The sequence below is a fragment of the Balaenoptera borealis genome (assembly GCF_965194805.1).
Source record: "Balaenoptera borealis genome assembly, chromosome: 10".
NCBI classification, from domain to species: Eukaryota; Metazoa; Chordata; class Mammalia; order Artiodactyla; family Balaenopteridae; genus Balaenoptera; species Balaenoptera borealis.
Window position 1 is genome coordinate 41,017,609 of NC_138874.1, and position 21,875 is coordinate 41,039,483.

The window sequence follows — 21,875 nt, forward strand, 5'->3', positions numbered from 1 at the left end:
CCATGATCAAGTGGGGTTTATCTCAGGGATGCAAGGATTCTTCAGTACATGCAAATCAATGTGATACACCATATTAAAAAACTGAAGGATAAAAACCATATGGTCGTCTCAATAGATGCAGAAAATGCTTTCGACAATATTAAACACCCATTTATCATAAAAACCCTCCAGAAAGTAGGCATAGAGGGAACTTTCCTCAACATAATAAAGGCCATATATGACAAACCCACAGCCAGCATCGTTCTCAATGGTGAAAAAGTGAAAACATTTCCACCAAGATCAGGAACAAGACAAGGTTGCCCACTCTCACCACTATTATTCCACACACTTTTGGAATTTTTAGCTACGGCAATCAGAGAAGAAAAAGAAATAAAAGGAATCCAAATCGGAAAAGAAGAAGTTAAGCTCTCACTGTTTGCAGATGACATGATACTATACATAGAGAATCCTAAAGATGCTACCAGAAACCTACTAGAGTTAATCAATGAACTGGTAAGGTTGCAGGATACAAAATTAATGTACAGATATCTCTTTCATTCCTATACACTAAAGATGAAAATTCTGAAAGAAAAATTAGGGAAACACTCCCATTTACCACTGCAACACAAAGAATAAAATACCTAGGAATAAACCTACCTAAGGAGACAAAAGACGTTTACTCAACAAACTATAAGACACAGATGAAAGAAATCAAAGATGACACAAACAGATACAGAGATATACCATGTTCTTGGATTGGAAGAATCAACATTGTGAAAATGACTCTACTACCCAACGCAATCTACAGATTCAATGCAATCCCTATCAAACTACCAATGGAAGTTTTCAGAGAACTAGAACAAAAATATTTCACAATTTGTATGGAAACACAAAAGACCCCGAACAGCCAAAGCAATCTTGAGAAGAAAAACAGAGCTGGAGGAATCAGGCTCCCTGACTTCAGACAATACTACAAAGCTACAGTAGTCAAGACAGTATGGTACTGGCACAAAAACAGAAATATAGAGCAATGGAACAGGAGAGAAAGCCCAGACATAAACCCATACACATATGGTCACCTTATTTTTGATAAAGGAGGCAAGAATATACAATGGAGAAATCACAGCCTCTTCAATAAGTGGTGCTGGGAAAACTGGACAGCTACCGGTAAAAGGATGAAATCAGAAGACTCCCTAACACCATACACAAAAATAAACTCAAAATGGATTAAAGACCTCAATGTAAGGCCAGACACTATCAAACTCTTAGAGGAAAACATAGGCAGAACACTCTATGACATCAATCACAGCAAGATCCTTTTTGACCCACCTCCTAGAAAACGGAAATTAAAAAGAAACATAAACAAATGAGACCTAAGGAGACTTAAAAGCTTTTGCACAGCAAAGGAAAACGTAAACAAGACGAAAAGGCCACCCTCAGAATGGGAGAAAATATTTGCCAACGAAGCAGCTGACCATGGATTAATCTCCAAACTTTACAAGCAGCCCATGCAGCTCAATATCAAAAACAAACAAACAAACAAACAACCCAATCCATAAATGGGCAGAAGACCTAAATAGACATTTCTCCAAAGAAGATATACAGATTGCCAACAAACACATGAAAGAATGCTCAACATCACTGATCATTAGAGAAATGCAACTCGAAATTACAATGAGGTATCACCACACACAGGTAAGAATGGCCATCATCAAAAAAATCTACAAACAATAAATGCTGCAGAGGTGTGGAAAAAAGGGAACCCTCTTGCACCGTTGGTGGGAGTGTAAATTGATAGAGCCACTATCGAGAACGGTATCGAGGTTCCTTAAAAAACTAAAAATAGAACTACCATATGACACAGCAATCCCACTACTGGGCATATACCTGGAGAAAACCATAATTCAAAAAGAGTCATGTTCCACAATGTTCATTGCAGCTCTATTTGCAATAGCCAGGACATGGAAGCAACCTAAGTGTCCATCAACTGATGAATGGGTAAAAAAGATGTTGCACATCTTCAATATAAAATGGAATATTACTCAGCCATAAAAAGAAATGAAATTGAGTTATTTGTAGTGAGATGGATGGACCTAGAGTCTGTCATACAGAGTGAAGTAAGTCAGAAAGAGAAAAACGAATACTGTATGCTAACACATATATGTGGAATCTAAAAAGAAAAGGAAAAGAAACGGTTGGGAGGAACCTAGGGACAGGACAGGAATAAAGACGCAGACATAGAGAATGGACTTGAGGACATGGGGAGGGGGAAGGGTAAGCTGGGACGAAGTGAGAGAGTGGCATGGACTTATATATACTACCAAATGTAAAATAGCTAGCTAGTAGGAAACAGCTGCATAGAAGAGGGAGATCAGCTCAGTGCTTTATGACCACTTAGAGGGGTGGGATAGGGAGGGCGGGAGGGAGACGCAACAGGGAGGAGATATGGGGATATATGGATATGTATAGCTGATTCACTTTGTTCTAAAGCAGAGACTAACACACCATTGTAAAGCAATTATAGTCCAATAAAGATGTTAAAATTAAATAAATAAATGAATAATTTATGCCCCCCCCCAAATTAAATCTTTTTTTAAAAATAAATAAATAAAAAAGAGCACTCAGTGACATGGAACGCTAAACCTAAGTATTTTCAGTACTATAGTAAATGTAAATGGATTAATATCTCCTATTAAAGTGTAATTTTTTATATTATGTGCAACTAAATTTTTTTCACAATATACAGGTAAAATAAAAGAATTACATTAGAAAGGAGAAAACATTCCATGTATTTAAAAACAATAAAACAATAAGCATATAATATGCATCTTAGATATAAGTAGTCTTTAAGTTCAGAACAATTTGTCATTATTGTAATTAGTATTATTATACCAATTTCTTTAAAACATTTCAATACTTGTTGTATTTGAAAAAATATTTTAATATTTTTTCTTCTCTCTTTTGTGGTCTAATACATGGTAAGTATTTAGCTGCTAACATAACTTAAAAATATATTTTGTTCTTTTACAGCCGAACAAAACTGAATCAAGAAGAAATAGATAACTTGAACATACTGATCACTAAAAGCAAAATAGAGGGCTTCCCTGGTGGCGCGGCGGTTGAGAATCTGCCTGCCAATGCAGGGGACACGGGTTCGAGCCCTGGTCTAGGAAGATACCACATGCCGCGGAGCAACTGGGCCCGTGAGCCACAACTACTGAGCCTGAGCGTCTGGAGCCCGTGCTCCACAACAAGAGAGGTCACGATAGTGAGAGGCCCACGCACCGTGATGAAGAGTGGCCCCCGCTCGCTGCAACTAGAGAAAGCCCTTGCACAGAAACGAAGACCCAACACAGCCAAAATAAATAAATAAATAAATAGAATTTTTAAAAAAATAGAATCTGTAATTTAAAAAAACTCCCTACCAACAGAAGTCCAGGATCAGATGGTTTCACAGGCAAATTCTACCAAATATAAAAAGCAGAACTTACACTGATTCTTCTCAAACTCTTCGAAAAGATTGAAGAGTAAGGAATACTTCCAAAGACATTCTATGAAGCCACTATCACGCTGATATCAAAAACAGATGGGGAGGGGGGACTTCCCTGGTGGCACAGTGGTTAAGAATCTGTCTGCCACTGCAGGGGACATAGGTTCGAGACCTGGTCTGGAAAGATCCCACATGCCATGGAGCAACTAAGCCTGTGTGCCACAACTACTGAGCCTGCGCTCTACAGCCCACGAGCCACAACTACTGAGCCTGATAGCCACAACTGCTGAAGCCCACGCACCTAGAGCCCATGATCTGCAACAAAAGAAGCCACCACAATGAACAGCCTGCACACCACAACGAAGAGTAGTCCCCGCTCACCACAACTAGAGAGAGCCCGAGCACAGCAACGAATGCCCAATGCATCCAAAAATAAAGAAAGAAAGAAATTTACTTAAAAAAAAAAAAAACAAATAAAACAGATGGGGACTTTTCTGGTGGTCCAGCAGTTAAGATTTCGCCTTCCAGTGCAGGGGGTGCCTGTTCGATCCCTGGTTTTGGAGCTAAGATCCCACATGCCTCACAAACAAGAAACCAAAACATAAAACAGAAGCAATATTGGAACAAATTCAATAAAGACTTTAAAAAAAAACACAGAGAAAGACACTACCAAAAAAGAAAACTGCAGGCCAATATCGTTGATAAATATAGATGCAAAAATTCTCAACTGAATATTAGAAAACCGAATCCGACAACACATAAGAGGATCATACACCATGACCAAATTTGATTCACCCCAGTTTCACAAAGCTGTTTCAACATATGCAAATCAATCAACATGATACACCCCATCGACAAAGGAAAAACAAGAAACAAACGACCATCTCAGTAGATGGCGAAAAAGCATTTGAAAAGCTTCAACATCCATTCATGGTAAAAACACTTACCAACGTGGGTACAGAGGAAACATATCTCAACATAATAAAAGCTATTTATGACAAACCCACAGCCAATATAATACTCAACGTTCATAAGCTGAAAGCCTTCCCGCTAAAATCTGGAACAAGACAAGGATGCCCACTCCCACGTCTTCTCTTCAACATAGTATTGGAAGCCCTAACCACAACAATCAGACAAGAAAAAGAAATAAAATCTAACCAAATTGGAAGGGAAGAGGTAAAGTTGTCATTATATGCAGATGACATGATAATATATATAAAGGAAACCCTAAAAATCCCACACAAACACTACTAGAACTGATAAACAAATTCAGCAAAGTAGCAGGATACAAGATTAACATATATAAATTGGTTGCATTTCCTGGTTTTTCTTTCTTTTTTTTTTAAATTTATTTTGGCTGCATTGGGTCTTCATTGCTGTGCACGGGCTTTCTCTAGTTGTGGCCAGTGGGGACTAGACTTTCTTGTGGTGCGCAGGCTTCTCATTGCAGTGGCTTCTCTTATTGTGGAGCACGGGCTCTAGGCATGCAGGCTTAAGTAGTTGTGGCACATGGGCTCAGTATTTGTGGCTCACTGGCTCTAGAGTGCAGGCTAAGTAGTTGTGGCACACAGGTTTAGTGGCTCCACGGCATGTGAGATCTTCCTGCATCAGGGCTCAAACCCGTGTCCCCTGTATTGGCAGGCGGATTCTCAACCACGGAGCCACCAGGGAAGTCCCTGGTTGCATTTCTTTACACTAACAATGAAATATCAGAAAGGAAATGTAAACAAGCAATCCTTTTATTAATGGCATCAAAAAAATAAAATGCTTAGGAATAAACCTCACCAAGGAGGTGAAAGACTTATATACTGAGAACTACAAAACATTAGTAAAGGAAGCTGAAGATGATTCAAAGAAATGGAAAGACATCCCACGCTCTTGGATGGGAGGAATTCATACTGTTAAAATGGCTATACTACCCAAAGCAATCTACAGATTTAATGTGATCCCTATCAAATTACCCATGACATTTTCCCCAGAACTAGAACAAATAATCCTAAAATGTATCTGGAACCATAAAAAGTCAGAAATGTGAACACAATCCCCAGGAAAAAGAACAAAGCAGGAGGCATAACCCTCCTAAACTTCAGAAAATACTACAAAGTTACAGTAATCAAAGCCGCATTGTATTGGCACAGAAAGAGATACCTGGATCAATGGAATAGAATAGAGAGCTAAGAAATAAACCCTCACACCTATGGTCAATTAATCTTTGACAAAGGAGGCAAGAATATACAATGGGGAAAAGACAGTCTCTTCAGCAAGTGGTGTTTTGAAAGTTGGAGAGCCGTATGCAAATCAGTGAAGTCAGAACATACCCTCACACCATACACAAAAATAAACTCAAAACGGCTTATATGCTTAAATATAAGATAGGACACCATATAACTCCTAGAAGAGAACATAAGCAAAACATTCTCTGACATAAGTCATACCAAAATTTTCCTAGGTAGTTCTCCCTAGGCAGTACAAATACAGTAAGTCACCTACATACGAACCTTCAAGTTGCAAACTTTCAAAGATGCAAACGTCCATTCGCGTGTCCAATCATGTAAGTTAGTTCACGTGTCTGGCATACATTGTCACGTGCGTGCTTCCTCTATATGTGGTTGTGCTTTTGTGTACTTTGCAGTACTGTATAGAGTACAGTAGTACAGTACCTTTATTTCAAGCCCAAGATGTCTGGAAGCAAGCGTAAAAGCAGAGGTGATGTAGCTGGTACTGTTAAGAAGCGCCAAGCGATAATGACGGAAACAAAAGTGAAAGTAATTGAGAGAGTGGAGCGAGGCAAAAAGATGTTAGACATCGCTCATTCTTATAATATGAATCATTCAATCATTGGCACGAATCTAAAGAACAAGGACAAGATCATGGAACATGTGAAGTCTGCTGTGCCGACGATGTTGACACAATATCCAAGAAGCATGGAAAAGTGATGGAGGAGATGGAGAAACTTCTCAGTGTGCGGATGCAGGATCAACATCAGCGCTGAGTCCTTCTCAACTTAATGCTGATTCAAGAGAAAGCTAAAAGCCTTTATGAAGACTTGAAGAAGAAACATGGCAAAGAATCAGAGGGCACATCTTTTAATGCCAGCCATGGCTGGTTTCATCGGTTCAAGGCTAGAGCCAGCCTTCACAATGTAAAAGTAAGTGGAGAGACAGCAAGTGCAGATAGGATAGCTGTCCAGGAACTTCCAGAAACACTTTGAGAAATTATTGATGATGGTGTGTATTTACCCAACCAGGTTTTTAATGTGGATGAGACACAACTGTACTGGAAGAGGATGCCAGACCGAAGTTACGTCAGTAAGGAGGAAAAGTTGATGCTGGGCTGTAAAGCAGCAAAGGATAGGCTAACTGTTGTTTGGTGGCAATGCTTCCGGTGAATTGAAGCTGAAACCTCTCTTAGTTTATCATTCACAGAACCCAAGAACCCTTAAAAACATAGCCAAGGGCTCTCTTCCTGTTGTGTGGAAGCGTAACCCCAAATCCCGGATTACACAGGCCACGTTCCAGGACTGGTTTTGCCACCACTTTATCCCAGATGTAGAGAAATATTGCTTGGAGAAGGACGTTCCAGCAAAACATTCTTTTGCTGCTCGACTATGCTCTGGGCCACCCCCCATTCATGGATGACTTTCATCCCAACGTCAAAGTACTGCATCTGTCACCAAATACTACATTGCTCATCCAACCTATGGACCAGGGCGTTATAGCGACTTTCAAGAAATATTATTTATGTCACACTTTTTGTCAGGCAGTAAAGGTAAGTGACAAATCAGGAACAACCTAGGGACAGCTTTGGGAGGACTATAACATCTACAAGACCATAAAAAACATTGACTTTGCATGGTGTGAGGGTATGGCGGTCACGATGAATGGGGTTTGGAAGAACCTTTGCCCACAGTTTGTTCATGATTTTTGTGGATTTGAGAAGGTAGATCAGAAGTCCGAAGAGGTCTTCAGCAACGTAGTGACCCTCAGCGAGAAGCTGGAGCTAGATCTGCAAGAGGACGATTTCGCTGAACTCCTTGCTGTGCAACATGAGGAGCTTACTGATGGAATTGGAGGCCCAGAGAAAGGATGAAGAGGGACAGGAGGAAGAAAAAGTAACTGAAGAACTGAAGAGATTCACGACACAGAAAATGGCAAGGGAATCTTCGTTATTTGAGGAAGCACTGTTAGTTTTTGAGGCACAGGACCCGAACCTAGAATGGGACCCAAAGGTGGCAGCAGCCATTCAGATTGCAATCCAGTGTTACCTTGTCATCTATGATGAGAAAAAAAGAGCTACTACCCAGACATCAATGGATCATTCTTTCAAGAGGGTAGATAGAATTAAATCCAGCAAGGAACCAGAACCTTTGCCATCAACGGCAGGTATGAGTGAAATTGCAGCTTGCCCTCTGTCTCCTACTGTTGATAATCCTTCACCCCTACCATCTCCCACCTCCCCTCCCTCCTCCAATCAGTAACTCTGCTCGCCTGTTCCTTCGATGCCAGCCCGAGTATCCTAGCTGTTGTACTGTATTACTGTACTTTTCAAGTTACTGTACTGTAAGATTAAAAATGCTTTCTTTGTTTTTGTGCTTGTTTTTTATGTATTGTTTGCGTGAAAAGTATTATAAACCTATTACGGTACAATACCATACAGCCGACTGTGTAAGTTGGGTACCTAGGCGAACTTTGTTGGACTTACAAACAAATTGAACTTACAAACGCACTCTTGGAACAGAACTTGTTCATATGTAGGGGACTTACTGTAAAAGCAAAAAAGAAACAGGAACTAATCAAACTTATAAGCTTTTGCACAGCAAAGGAAACCATAATCAAAATGAAAATACAACCTATGGACTGGGAGAAAATATTAGCAAATGATGAGACTGACAAGGGCTTAATTTCCAAACCATACAAACAGCTCATACAACTCAATAACAAAATAACAAATAACTCAATGGAAAAATGGGTAGAAGACCTAAATAAACATTTCTCCAAAGAAGACATACAGAGAGCCAATAGGCACATGAAAAGGTGCTCATCATCACTAATTATTAGATAAATGCAAATCCAAATTACAATGAGGTATCACTTCACACTGATCAGAATGGCCATCATTAAAAAGAAAATCTACAATTAACAAATGCTGGAGGGGGTATGGAGAAAAGGGAACCCTTCTACACTGTCGGTGGCCATGTAAGTTGGTGCAGCCACTATGGAAAACAGTATGGAGGTTCCTCAAAAAAACTATAAAGAGAGTTGCCATATGATCTAGCAATCCCACTTGTGGACATATATCTAGACAAAACTATAATTCAAAAAGATACATGAAACCCTATGTTCATAGCAGCACTATTTATAACAGCCAAGACATGGAAACAACCTAAATGTTCATTGAAAAATGAGTGTATAAAGAAGGTGTGGTATACGTATACAAAAGATATTACTCAGACATAAAAAAGAATGAAATAATGCCATTTGCAGCAACATGGATGGACCTAGAGATAATGATACTAAGTGAAGTAAGTCAGAGAGAGAAAGACAAATACCATATAATATCACCTACATGTGGAATCGAAAACAGGACACAAATGAGCATGTCAGCGAAACAGAAACAAACACACAGATATAGAAAAGAGAGTTGTGGTTGCCAAGGAGAGAGTGAAGGAAAGATTGGGAGTTTTGGAATAGCAGAAGCAAACTATTCTACATAGGATGGACAACCCACCAAGACCTACTGTAGAGCACAGGAAACTATATTCAATACCCTGTGATAAACCATAATGGAAAAGAATATATATAGATATATAGATATAGATACATAGATATAGATAGATATATAGATAGATATATATAAAACTGAATCACTTTGCTGCACAGCAGAAATTAATACAACAATGTGTAAAGGCTGCAGAGGGTGTGGAGAAAAGGGAACCCTCCTGAACTGTTGGTGGGAATGTAAACTGATAGAGCCACTATGGAGAACAGTATGGAGAGTCCTTAAAAGCTAAAAAATAGAACTACCATACGACCCAGCAATCCCACTACTGGGCATATACCCGGAGAAAACCATAATTCAAAAAGATACATGTACCACAATGTTCACTGTAGCACTATTTACAATAGCCAGGACATAGAAGCAACCTAAATGTCCATCGACAGATGAATATATAAAGAAGATGTGGCACATCTATACAATGGAGTATTACTCAGCCATAAAAAGGAACAAAATTGAGTTATTTGCAGTGAGGTGGTTGGACCTAGAGTCTGTCATACAGAGTGAAGTAAGTCAGAAAGAGAAAAAACAAATACCGTACGCTAACACATATATATGGAATCTAGAAAAATGGTACTGACGAACCTAGTGACAGGGCAGGAATAAAGACACAGATGTAGAGAACGGACTTAAGGACACAAGGGGCAAGGGGAGACAGGGACGTAGTGAGAGAGTAGCACTGACATATATACACTACCAAATGTAAAATAGCTAGTGGTAAGCTGCCGCATAGCACAGGGAGATCAGCTCGGTGCTTTATGTCTCCCAGAGGGGTGGGATAGGGAGTGTGGGAGGGAGGCTCAAGGGGGGGGGGATATGGGGAATATATGTATACATATAGCTGATTCACTTTGTTGTAAAGCAGAAACTAATACAGTGTTATAAAGTAAGTATACTCCAATAAACATGTATTTAAAAAAACCCACAACATTGTAAATCAACTACACTTGAAAATATTTCTTAAGTGCAAACAATTTTCTGAATGTAAGTTTTACTGTGTGTGTGTGTACCACAGGTTCAATATATATGAATTATGTCAAATTGATTACATTGCTTTTCAAAATAAAGAATTTTTGATATTTTACATCAGCCTCATGTTATAAATGCAGAAAAACTATATTATTTTTTTCTAAAGTTCAGAAATAGCCATTTTGCTCATTCGGTATGCTATAAACCATTAACTATTAAAAAGGGATTCGTGACCTCTTCCTTCCAAAGAAATATTTCTCCACTCACACAAGTTTAATAGAATGTTCCACCATGAACTGACTTCCCACCTTAGAGACACGAGATTTGCATCCTGAAATCTCTTTCTTGCAAAAATGTCCAATTATCATCCTAGCATTACAGAAAAGAAATGCTTTTTTCCAGATCTCAAATTCCATACAACTTTAGTCAAGACATCATGTATGTTTTTTTTTCACACGCACACAGACTGTATTTTATTTTTACAAGAGATAAATCAACTGACACCAAGCACTGTAAATGGATGACCACAACAAAAGCAACAATGGTTGCAATTACCAAACACGAAACACACTCATACTATGTCATAATATTGACATTCAGTCCAGTAATCCTCCACTGTAACAGCTCATTTACTTTGCAGTGAAAGACATCATGCATTTTAAAATAATCAGCACTCACCTGAGGTCTTTAAAAATCAACATAAACATAATGTTGTGTTCTCTTTCATTTACTCTGGTTCTAAGTGGTCATTTCTAAACGAAAGTATTTAAGTATGTTAACGTCATCTTATAGCATCATATTTCAAATGACTACCGTGTCTCCAAAGATGAAATATGAGGAACTCACAATTAGGCTCTCCAAAGTTTTGCTCTCTGAATGTGTATGACCCTTCTGCTGAACTCCACACTGTTCATTATTCTCTGAGAATATTCTTTTTCTTGTATGGCCATCTCACATGCTCTTTCATTTCATGAAGTTTTTTCCTACAATGTTATGCCTAGTTTATTTCTGAGAATATGCATTATTTCAGAATGATATTTATAGACACAAAGACTTCTCTATAATTCCCTGAGAGTTTCAAGAACTCCTTCTTTTTTTTTTTTTTAATACCTAGATTCTGAAGCTCTCCACAAAGCATTACTAAACTTGCATTTACATAAGTATCTACATATTAATCACACATTAATGCATTCACAATTGTATTATGATTTATTGCTAATTTTGGAGCTGTCTTATATACCACCCTCTTGGAAATCACTTTAATATTTGCACTTAGGACTTGAAAGAGAATGGATAAATAAAAACCTGAAGAATATGCAAATACAATTTATATATTTCTCATAAAATTAGGTGATTATCTAACCTTTATCCAGAAAAAAAGAAGAGCCCAGATACTCTGCAGGCATGATCCTCGAGAATGTGTGGTCTTCCAGCAGGAAAACATGCAGTAATCCATGTGGCAGGGCAGAGTTTACCTGTGACCAGCTGGGGTTAGTGACCTATGCATTCCTTACATGCAACATATCAGGAGTGGAAAAAGGGAATTTGTCCGTTGTGGCAATAAGTATAATGAAGATTTGTAGCAGGTCATGCTCATATGTTCAACACAGGTACAATCAAAAGTTTGCTCAATTCTGGTAGATCTAAGTCTGTATCTGTTACCTTGTCTTTAACGAGGAAATGTCAGAACTGACTTACCAAAAAAAAAGTGTTTTGTTTGTTTGTTTGTTTTAATTAGAGTCACGGTGAGTAAGGCAGAGTTCAGAACAGCTAATGTGACTTAGTGATTCTCTCATCAGGAAATACAGTTTCTACTTCCCTGTTTATTCTCCACATCCTGTAGTAAGTCAAGTTTCAATGAAAGATAAATCTACAGCGTGAAAAGAAAAGAAAACTTACAGGTGTTGATAGGGTCATTTTGACAGGTTTTACCACGTATGTCAGTGTTTCTGGGGATGGACACAAGCCAGAGCTCCCTACTCTGACATTTTCACTGATGTCATTCCCCTTGATCCTCAATTTGAAAGTGGATAAAAATGCTTTCTATGCTTTCTTCTTTAAGAAATTAAATAAAGAATGTTTTCTAGACATGATCCTCTAATGATCTGCAGTCAGTGGTCATCAACAGACGAAAAGCACAGAATCTCATCCCCACAGAAGGGTGACATTCAGTCAGGTAAGAAAATTCTCCCCGAAATCAGAGCTTCATCTTTAACATGCAATCAAAGGCTTTCACAGGTTCTTCATCACTCTGCACTCAGCCCTACCATATGGGATTGGCTCTGAGAATCTCACATCAGATGACTGACAAACATGTCATAGTACACTGATCTGGTACCAGATCCTGCCTCTCTTAATGATCTCCCACAGGGACATTGGAATATTCTAGGATATTTCCTGGAGCCCTCTATTCTACACAGGTACACTTCCAAGTAGAAACAGAAGCTTGGATTCTCACTGGGACCCCTGCTCTGTCCAACCAACCTCTCTAGAAATATGATGTTCTAATCTCTCCTGATTAGAACATTTCAAGGTCTCTCCCTGTGCTAATTTAGTAAAGGTAAAAGAGAAACAAGAAAGAGCAAACTATGCAGGGAGCAATATATAAGATTCCTTTACTTAACGTATTTATCTGATATACCCAAATACTGAGAAATATAGATTCATTTCATAATGTTCAAGAAAAGAGGAGGAGGAACCTCCATGCCAACAGTATATATAAAATGGAATCAATATTGCATAAGCTCCAGCTTAAGCTTAGCTACGAGGTACTAACCCTTCTCATAAAGAAGCAATAGTTCTCCATCATTTGAAGCACACTGAGGACTCAGACAGCTGGACACTGAAGGTGTAGCCTCCTCACTCGAATTCTGTACCTGCATCACAGAGCAGTGAAATATTCCCAAAGAATTATTAAGGATGAGGGGGGGGGGAGGCGAAATAAAAAAGATGAATCCATCGTCTGTCCTACCGTCTGTTCTGTCGGATATTACCACCATCTTGGCCCAATATGACCTTCCCACTTTTCTCTGGGTCTCCCTACTTTCCACCTCCATCCTCTCATTATATCTTACCTACACTTGGGAATGACTCTAGTTTTTCCACTTATCTTTATCAACAAGTAATCCAAATAGCAACTGTGTATATAACTCCTTAGAAACCTCAGGTCTGACTCAGTAATAATACATGACCTTCAAAGTCCAAAGTTTTCCTAATTCCCTTCATTATTATTTTTTTCTAATTTCCATGTACTTACACTCTTAAGACCTCCACTGTTCTCAGGTTCGTCTTCCCTGCAAAATCTGTCAACCTAGACATAGACTTAAGTACCACCCTCTAATTATCTCCTAGGGAATCCAGTTTTTAAAAAAGCCTCAGCAAGCCTTATGGACTTTATTAAAGACTCTTTAAGATAACCCATGGGAGATAGCAGCACACCCACAGATATCTACCTAATACACCCTCAGAGTAATTTTTTTTTTCTCTTTTATAAAGTCTCTTCTGGCCAATGAAGACTCTCAGCTCTTCTTCTTCAACATATGCAGTGTCTCACCCTTCTGATTACTCTCTGCTCTATCCCAGGTCCACTCCCTTTCCTGATATTACATTCTTTCCCAATTTTGTATGTTGGTAAAATCAAATAACATAAAATATAACATGTTAGTTATTATAAAGTGCACCGTTCAGTGATATTAAATGCATTCATATTATTGGGCGATCAACATCACCATTTATCTTTCTAATTCTTTTCTACGTTTTAAAACTGTAACTCTATATCCTTTAAATATAACTTTCCTTTTTGTTCCATAACCACCTGAAAAGCGTCATTGCCCTCCCAATTTCTATGGTTTTGACTACACTAAGTACCCCCATATAATTGAAATAAGTAGTTGTATTGTTATGACTCACTAAAAGTCACAAAAATGGCATTTTTGGTAGCTAAATTTCCTCAAGATTCATCCATGTTGTAGCATATTCCTAGATCTTTTCCTTTTTAACACTGAATAATATTGTATTATATGGGTATACCACACTTTGCTTATCCAGGAACTAGTGGATGAACACTTAGGTTGCTTTCATATTTTAGCTACTGTGATTATTACTGCTCTAAACACTGGAGTACAAATATTTCTTTAAGACCCTGATTTCAATACCTTTGGGTATACCTCATAGTAAAATTCCTGGATCATGTAGTAAGTCTATTTTTCAATATCTGAAAAATTGCCATACTCTTTTGCAAAGCAGCTGTATCATTCTGCATTCCCTCTGACATAGCACAATGGTTCCAACTCCCTCACATCCTCACCAATAGTTGTTTTCTGCTTGTGTATGTGTGTGTGTGCTTGTGTGTATATGCATGCACACAAATATATAAACATGCATTTAGTGATATGGAGCATCTATTCAAGTGCTTAGTCATTTGTACATCTTTGTGAAGAACCATCTATTCAAGTCTTTTATCCATTTTTGAATCAGGGTGTTTGCTTTTTGTTCAGTTGTAGGAGTTCTCTGTATATTCTGAATAGAAATCTCTTGTCAGATAGATGGCTCTGAAATATTTTCTCCCATCTTGTGGGTTGCCATTTTATTCTGTTTACATTTCTTTGATACACATTTTTTTTTAACTTATGTACTGAAAATTGTTTATTTTTTTGTTAGCTGTACCTTTGTTGTTCCTTCGTTTCATATGGAGGAAAACACTGCCAAATCCAATATCATGAAGCTCTTGTCCTCTATCTTCTTCTAAGACTTTTTATATTATTAGGTCTTATATTTAGTTTCTTGATACGTTTTCATTAATTTTTGCATATGATGTTAGGTAAGGGTCCATCCTCTTTCTTTTGCATGTTGCCCACAAGACTTCTCAGCACCATGTGTTGAAAATACTATCCTTTCTACTTTGAAAAGTCTTGGCAACTTGTCAAAAATCATTTGGCCATATATCAGGGTTTACTTCTGGGTGTTGTATTCTATTCTATTCTATTGGTCTTGAATAAGGGAGAAAATAGTATAACCTATCCAGGTTGATGAAGAACATAAAGAAAGACCAGGACTGAGAATTAGGAGGGCAATATAAAACAGCAGGGAGTAAAAGACAGTGTGAGAGAAGATCTTGTATTTGCGAGTTCATGGAAATAGGATCATGCTAAAACCACTAAACGCCTGCCTTTGAACAATACGGTAAATGTGCCAGCAAGAAACATAACACTTACCCATCTCTGGGAAATATAGTATGGGCATAAAGATAAACTACACACAAATATATTAAAAAGGGAAGGGTTTTCATGGTGTGAGAATATTGTGGCATTTGAAATACAATTTACTTCTGTTCTACCATTGTCTCTAAAATTTATCAAAGTGTATATACAAGCAATTCCAATTCTGGTAATGTGCTTGACAGGTTTATATATGAACTTCAGTAGAGCAGTAAATGTACATTCATAGTAGGACTGTTCCCTAAACCAAAAAACAAAACACAAAAACTGCAAAGACTAGAGTTCACTTTGTCAACACACATACAGATGCAATGATGGTTAACGGTCCGAAAACAGAAGGTGAGCATGGGTGCAAGAGGTTAATCCCCAGGCTGGGGTGGGGTGCAGAGTTTGAGGGTAACACAAGTAGAAAAGGCTTTTGTCCTATCCTTGATTTTTGAGGTATGGAAATTCACAGGTCACTACCTTCATTTCAAACTGAATGAATGCACTATTCAATTTTTTTAGACAGGCGAAGTAAACATGAGTGATAATAAATTTCAAACTGTCGCTAATCAAATAAGATACTAAGAAAACTTAAATAATATGATTTAGGAATGAAGTAGAGAGATTGTCCAACATGGTAGCATTCAAAGACCCAGAGCTTGATGCCTCTCATGGGCACACCAAAGTCACAACTGTTTACAGAACAGCAATTGATGAAAAAGGCCGGGACCTACCATAAAAGATGTTTTACAGCTAAAGATATAAGGAAGGCACCTCGACAAGACAGAAAGGAAGGGCAAAATCTCAATAGAGTCAAGACCCATACCACCAAGTGGGTGGCCCACAAATGGGAGGATAATTACAATTTCAGAGGTGCTCCCAGGTAGCAAGGGGTATGAAGCCAACATCAGGCTCCCAAGCCCAGGGATCCTGTTGTGGAAAGAAGAGCTCCTAGAAAGTTGGGCTTTGAAGACCAGTAGTGCTTATTTTCCAGAGAGCCAGAGGGATGTGGGAAATAGAGATTCCACTCTTAAAAGATGCTCACAAAATCCCACATGATCTGAGAATCAGAACAGAAGCAGTCATTTGAAAGGATCCCGGGTCACACCTACCTCCTGATCTTGGAGAGTCTCCCAGAGAGGCAAGAGGCAACTACAGCACAGCCTCAGGGACAGAGACACTGGCAGCAGCCATTCGGGGGAGCTCCTTCTACCTCGTGGACGCTGGTACCAGCAAGCATAATTTCAGAATCCTCCCTGTAGCTTATCAGCCTCAGGACCGAGCCCCACCCATTTCCACCAGACTACAGACGCAAGTACTAGGATGCTGCAGGCCAAGCAACTAACTGAGCAGGGGCATAGCCCCATCCACCAGCAAACAGGCTGCCTTCAGATCCTCTCAGTGCACAGCTGCCCCTGGACATGGGTCCAGCCACCAAAAGCCCCAGGACCAGCCTCCACACCTCAGTGGACAGGCACCAGCCCCAGAGTCCCTGGCCCCTCTGACAAGTGAGCCTGCTCTGGCCTTGGAGTCAGCCTCACCATCGGCAGGTGGTAACTGCACAGGGACTGGATGGAGCTTGGACCTACCCAACAGCAAACCTGCTTTAGCAGTGGGATCAGCCTCATACACCAACAGGCACACACCAGCTCCAGGAATACCACAGCCCAGCAGCCTGTGTAACCAGGCCACTTAATTGCAGGCCAGAAGCAGCCATGGACTCAGCTGGGTCCTGACCCTGCCCATCAGAATGCCAACACAAGATTAGGGATACCCCCGGCCCTGCAGAGAGCTGTGTCAGGAACAGTGATCCAACACCAACTCTGTGGCTCCTGGGCCCTGCAGCCAGAACGCAGAACCTGTCTCTTCCTCCCAGTAGCCAGCATAGCCCCAGAACCAGTGACTGGGCACTAGCCCTGATATCACCTGGACTGCAATTCTACCCATAAGTGAACCAGCACCAGATTTGGTGTCCCCCAGAGTTGTGCAGCCAGCTGCCTTATGATTTAGTCTCACCAAGCAGCACAGACAGCCTCCATACAAGGCAGAGCCTGGCAAACAAGCAGTCTGGGGGCAGCCAAGCCTACCAGACTACCCACAGTAGTCAGCCCGCCACAGCAGAAGAGCCCAAGCAGCCCACATAGGGGGTACACCTAGAATATATAGCTCTAGTGACCAGGGGAGAGGGGGCTGCTGGGACCCATAGGACAGCTCCTACAAAAGGCCACTTCCCCAAGGTCAGGAAATGTAACGAACCTACTACACACATAGCAATAAAAACAGGAAGTTAAGAAAAATGAGGTGACACAGAAACACGATCCAAATGAAGGACCAAGATAAGAATTCAGAAGAAGATCTAAGTGAAGTGGAGATAGCCAATCTCCTCAACAAAGGGTTCAAGGTAATGACTGTAAAGATGATCAAAGAACTCAGGAGAAGAATGGACGACCAGAGCAAGAAGTTAGAATTTTTTTTTAAAAAGAGTTAGACCATTAAAGAACAACAAAACAGAGATGAGGAATACAATAACCAAAATGAAAAATACATTAAAGGAAACTACTGTAGACTAAATGATACAGAGGAATGAATCAGAAAACTGAAGGACAGAGTACTGGCAATCACTGAAGATGAACGGTAAAACAATAGATTAAAATGAAATGAGGAAAGTTGAACAGACTTGTGAAACAACATCAAGTGTACTAATATTTGCATTATACTGGTCCCAGAAGCAAAAAAGGAAAGACAAAGCAGTGTAGAACATACCTGAAGACATAAGAGTTGAAAACTTCCCTAACCTGGGAAAGAAAACAGACATCCAAGTCCAATAAACACAGTAAGGCCAAAACAGGATCAACCCAAAGAGGACCACACCAAGACTCATTGTAATTAAAATGGAAAAAAAAATAAAGATAAAAAGACACTATTAAAAGGAGCAAAGGAAAAGCAACAAGTTACAAACATGGGAAATTGCATAAAGTTATCTGCTGACTTTTCAGGATAACCTCTGCATGCCAGAAGGGAGTGGCATGGTATATTTAAAGTCATGAAAGGGAAAAGCCTATAAGCAAAAATACTCTACCCAGCAAGGCTCTCCTTCAGATTTGATGGTGAGATCTAAAGTTTTACAGAGAAGCAAAACTAAAAGAGCTCAACATCGCCAAACCAGTTTTATGAGAAATCTTAAAGGGGCTTTTCTAAGTGAAAAAGAAAAGGTCACGATTGAAACATAAAAATTAGGAAAGGAAACCTACTAAATGAAAAACCTCATTGGTTAAGGCAAATATTCAACAAAGGTAGTAAATCAACCATGGACACAGCTAATAGGAAGGATGAAAAAAAAAACAGTAATAAAATCATCTATATTCACAATAAGAAGTTAAGGGACACACAAAACAAGTAGATGTAAAATATAAGGTCAAATTCAGTAACTGTGGGGGAGCAGAGTAACAATGCAGGGTTGTTAGTGTCCATGTGAAATTAAGAGCTCAGCAACTTAAATAATCACACACACACACACACACACACACACACACACACACACACATAAACAAAACTGAAAGAAATCCAAACATAATATTAAAGATAGTCCTCACATCACAGATGAAGGGAATAAAAGGGGAAGAAAGGAACACTGAAGAAATTAAAGAGGGATTCTAAAAATACCCAAGACAAATGAAAATGAACACAAAATGATCCAAAATCTATGGGACACAGCCAACGCAGTTCACAGGGGGAAGTTATAGTGATACAAGCTTATTCTTAGGAATCAAGAAAAATATCAAATAAACAACCTAACATTACACCTGAAGGAATTAGAAAAAGAAGAAAAAACAAAACTCAAAGCTGTCAGAAAGGAAAATTAAGAAAACTATACCATATGCAATGACATCAAAAAGAATAAGATACCTAGGAATAAACACACCTAAGCAGGTAAAAGACATGTGCTCAGAAATCTATCAGCCATTGGTGAAAGAAGTTGAAGACAACACAAAAAGATGGAAAAATATAGCATGTGCATCGACTGGAAGAATTAATACTGTTAAAATAACCATACTACCAAAGACAATCTACAGATTTAATGCAATCCCTATCAGAATACCAAAGCATTTTCACAGAACTTGAAAAAGTAATTTTAAAATTTGTATAGAAACACAAAGACCCCAAATAGCCAAACAATCTTGAGAAAGAACACAGCTGGAGGCATCACGCACCTTGACTTCAGACTATACTGCAAAGCGACAGTAATCAAAGAGAAAGGGACCAGAGCAAAAACAGACACAAAGATCACTGGAATAGAATAGAGATCCCAGAAGTAAGCCCACCCACTTATATTTAATTGATTTATGACAAAGCAGGCAATATGGAGAAAAAACTGTCTCTTCAATAAGTGGTACTGGGAAAACTGGTCAGCTACATGGAAAAGAATAAAATTAGATTATTTTAGCACACCATATATAAAATAAATGCAAAATTGAATAAAGGCCTAAATGTAGGACCAGAAACCATAAAACCCCTAGAGGAAAATATAGAACATTCTTCAACATAAATGATAGCAACAGTTTTAGGTTCAGTCTACTAAGGCAAATGAAATAAAAGCAAAAATAAACAAATGGGACTTCACTAAACTTAAAAGATTTTGCACAGCAAAGGAAACCAAAGACAAAATGAAAAGACAACCTGCTGAGGGAGAGACAATATTTGCACATGATAAGAGGTTAACATCAAAAAAGATGACCAAGCAAGGGTTCATACCTAAACTACAGAAACAGCACATACAACTCAATATCAAAAAAACACCCAAAATCTTTTTTTAAAAAATGAGAAGCCCTAAATAGACATTTTTTCCAAGGAAAAACTACATATAGACAGCCAGAACTCACAAAGATGCTAAACATAGCTAATCGGCAGTAAAATGCAAATCAAAACCGTGAGATATATCACCTCAGTCTTGTCAGAATGGCTGTCATCCAAAAGATCACAAATAACAAAGGTTAGTGAGGATGTGGAGAAAGGGAAACTCTTGTACACTCTTGATGTGAATGTGAAGTAGTGCAGCTACTGTGGAAAGCAGAATGGAGGTTCCACAAAAAACTAAAAATAGAACTACCATAATATCCAGCAATTTCACTGTTGGGTATATCAGAAGAAAACAAAAACACTATTTCAAAAAAAATAACTGCACACCAATGTTCATAACAGTGTTATTTGCCATAGCCAAGATATAGAGTCAAACTAAGTGTTCATCAATAGCTTAGTGGATAAAAAAGATTTTTTATGATGACTTCAGCAAAAAATGAAATTTTGCCATTTGCAAGAACATGGATGGATTTGGAGGGTATTATGCTTAGTAAAATAAGCCGCAGAGAAAACAAGCATGGCATGTTATGAGAAAAAAAGCATGGTATGGTATGAGAAAAAAAGCATGGTATGGTATGAGAAAACAAGCATGGTATGTTATCACTTACACGTGGCATCTAAAAAATTGAATACAATAACAACAAAAAAACAGACTCACAGATTAAAGAACAGACTAGTGGTTACCAGCAGGGAGAGATAGGGTGGAGGAGCAAAATAGTGGTAGGAGATTTTGAGGTACAATCCACTATGTATAAAATCAATAATCTACAGTGATGTACTGTATAGCATGGGGAATATAGCCACTCTTTTATAATAACTATAAATGGAGAAGAACCTAAACATTTATGAATCACTATGCTGTACCTCTGAAACTAATATAATAATGTAAATTAACTATAGATCAATAAAATATAAAGTAAGAAACAATAAAGGGGGGACACAGATTATTAGATAGAAATCAATTAAATAAACACAAGTTTTGGAAAGCAAGGAATTAAAAAACAACACGTAAGACACAACATTGGCATTTAAAGTGTACAATCTATTCATTTAAAAGAAATCATTTAAGTGGTAAAAAATGGTACCCATTCTCACAATTTTGTATATCTAGGATAAATTATTATCTACAAAAATATGTTACAAATATTCGCTCAAAAAGAAAGAGAAAATTGGGATAAACCCATTTTAGTATCCAAATTTAATATCAAAGTCTCTATGCAAAATTGATTTGAATAAGTTCTGTTAGCCACTTCTAGTTTCTTTGTGATGTAAAATCTTTTAAAGCATAAAAATCAGCTTTTCTACATTATTCCATTAGACATACATAGAAGTTAAAAGAAATGAGAAGACAGAACAATCAACCAGGAAGGTGAATTTACTGAGAAACAGTCATTCGTTCTCCCTCCTCCTTTTCTTTTCCTCCTTTTCCAGGTCTCTTTCGGTTCCGATCAAGAGAAATCTTGAGAGTTCTGAGAATATTTCTTTGAGGGCTTCAAATCACCATACCTACATCCTCTGCCACAACTACACACACGGGAACAAAAATCAACCTCTGCTATCTACTCACGTAGGAGGGATTCATGCAAAATAAACTCCTACATGGA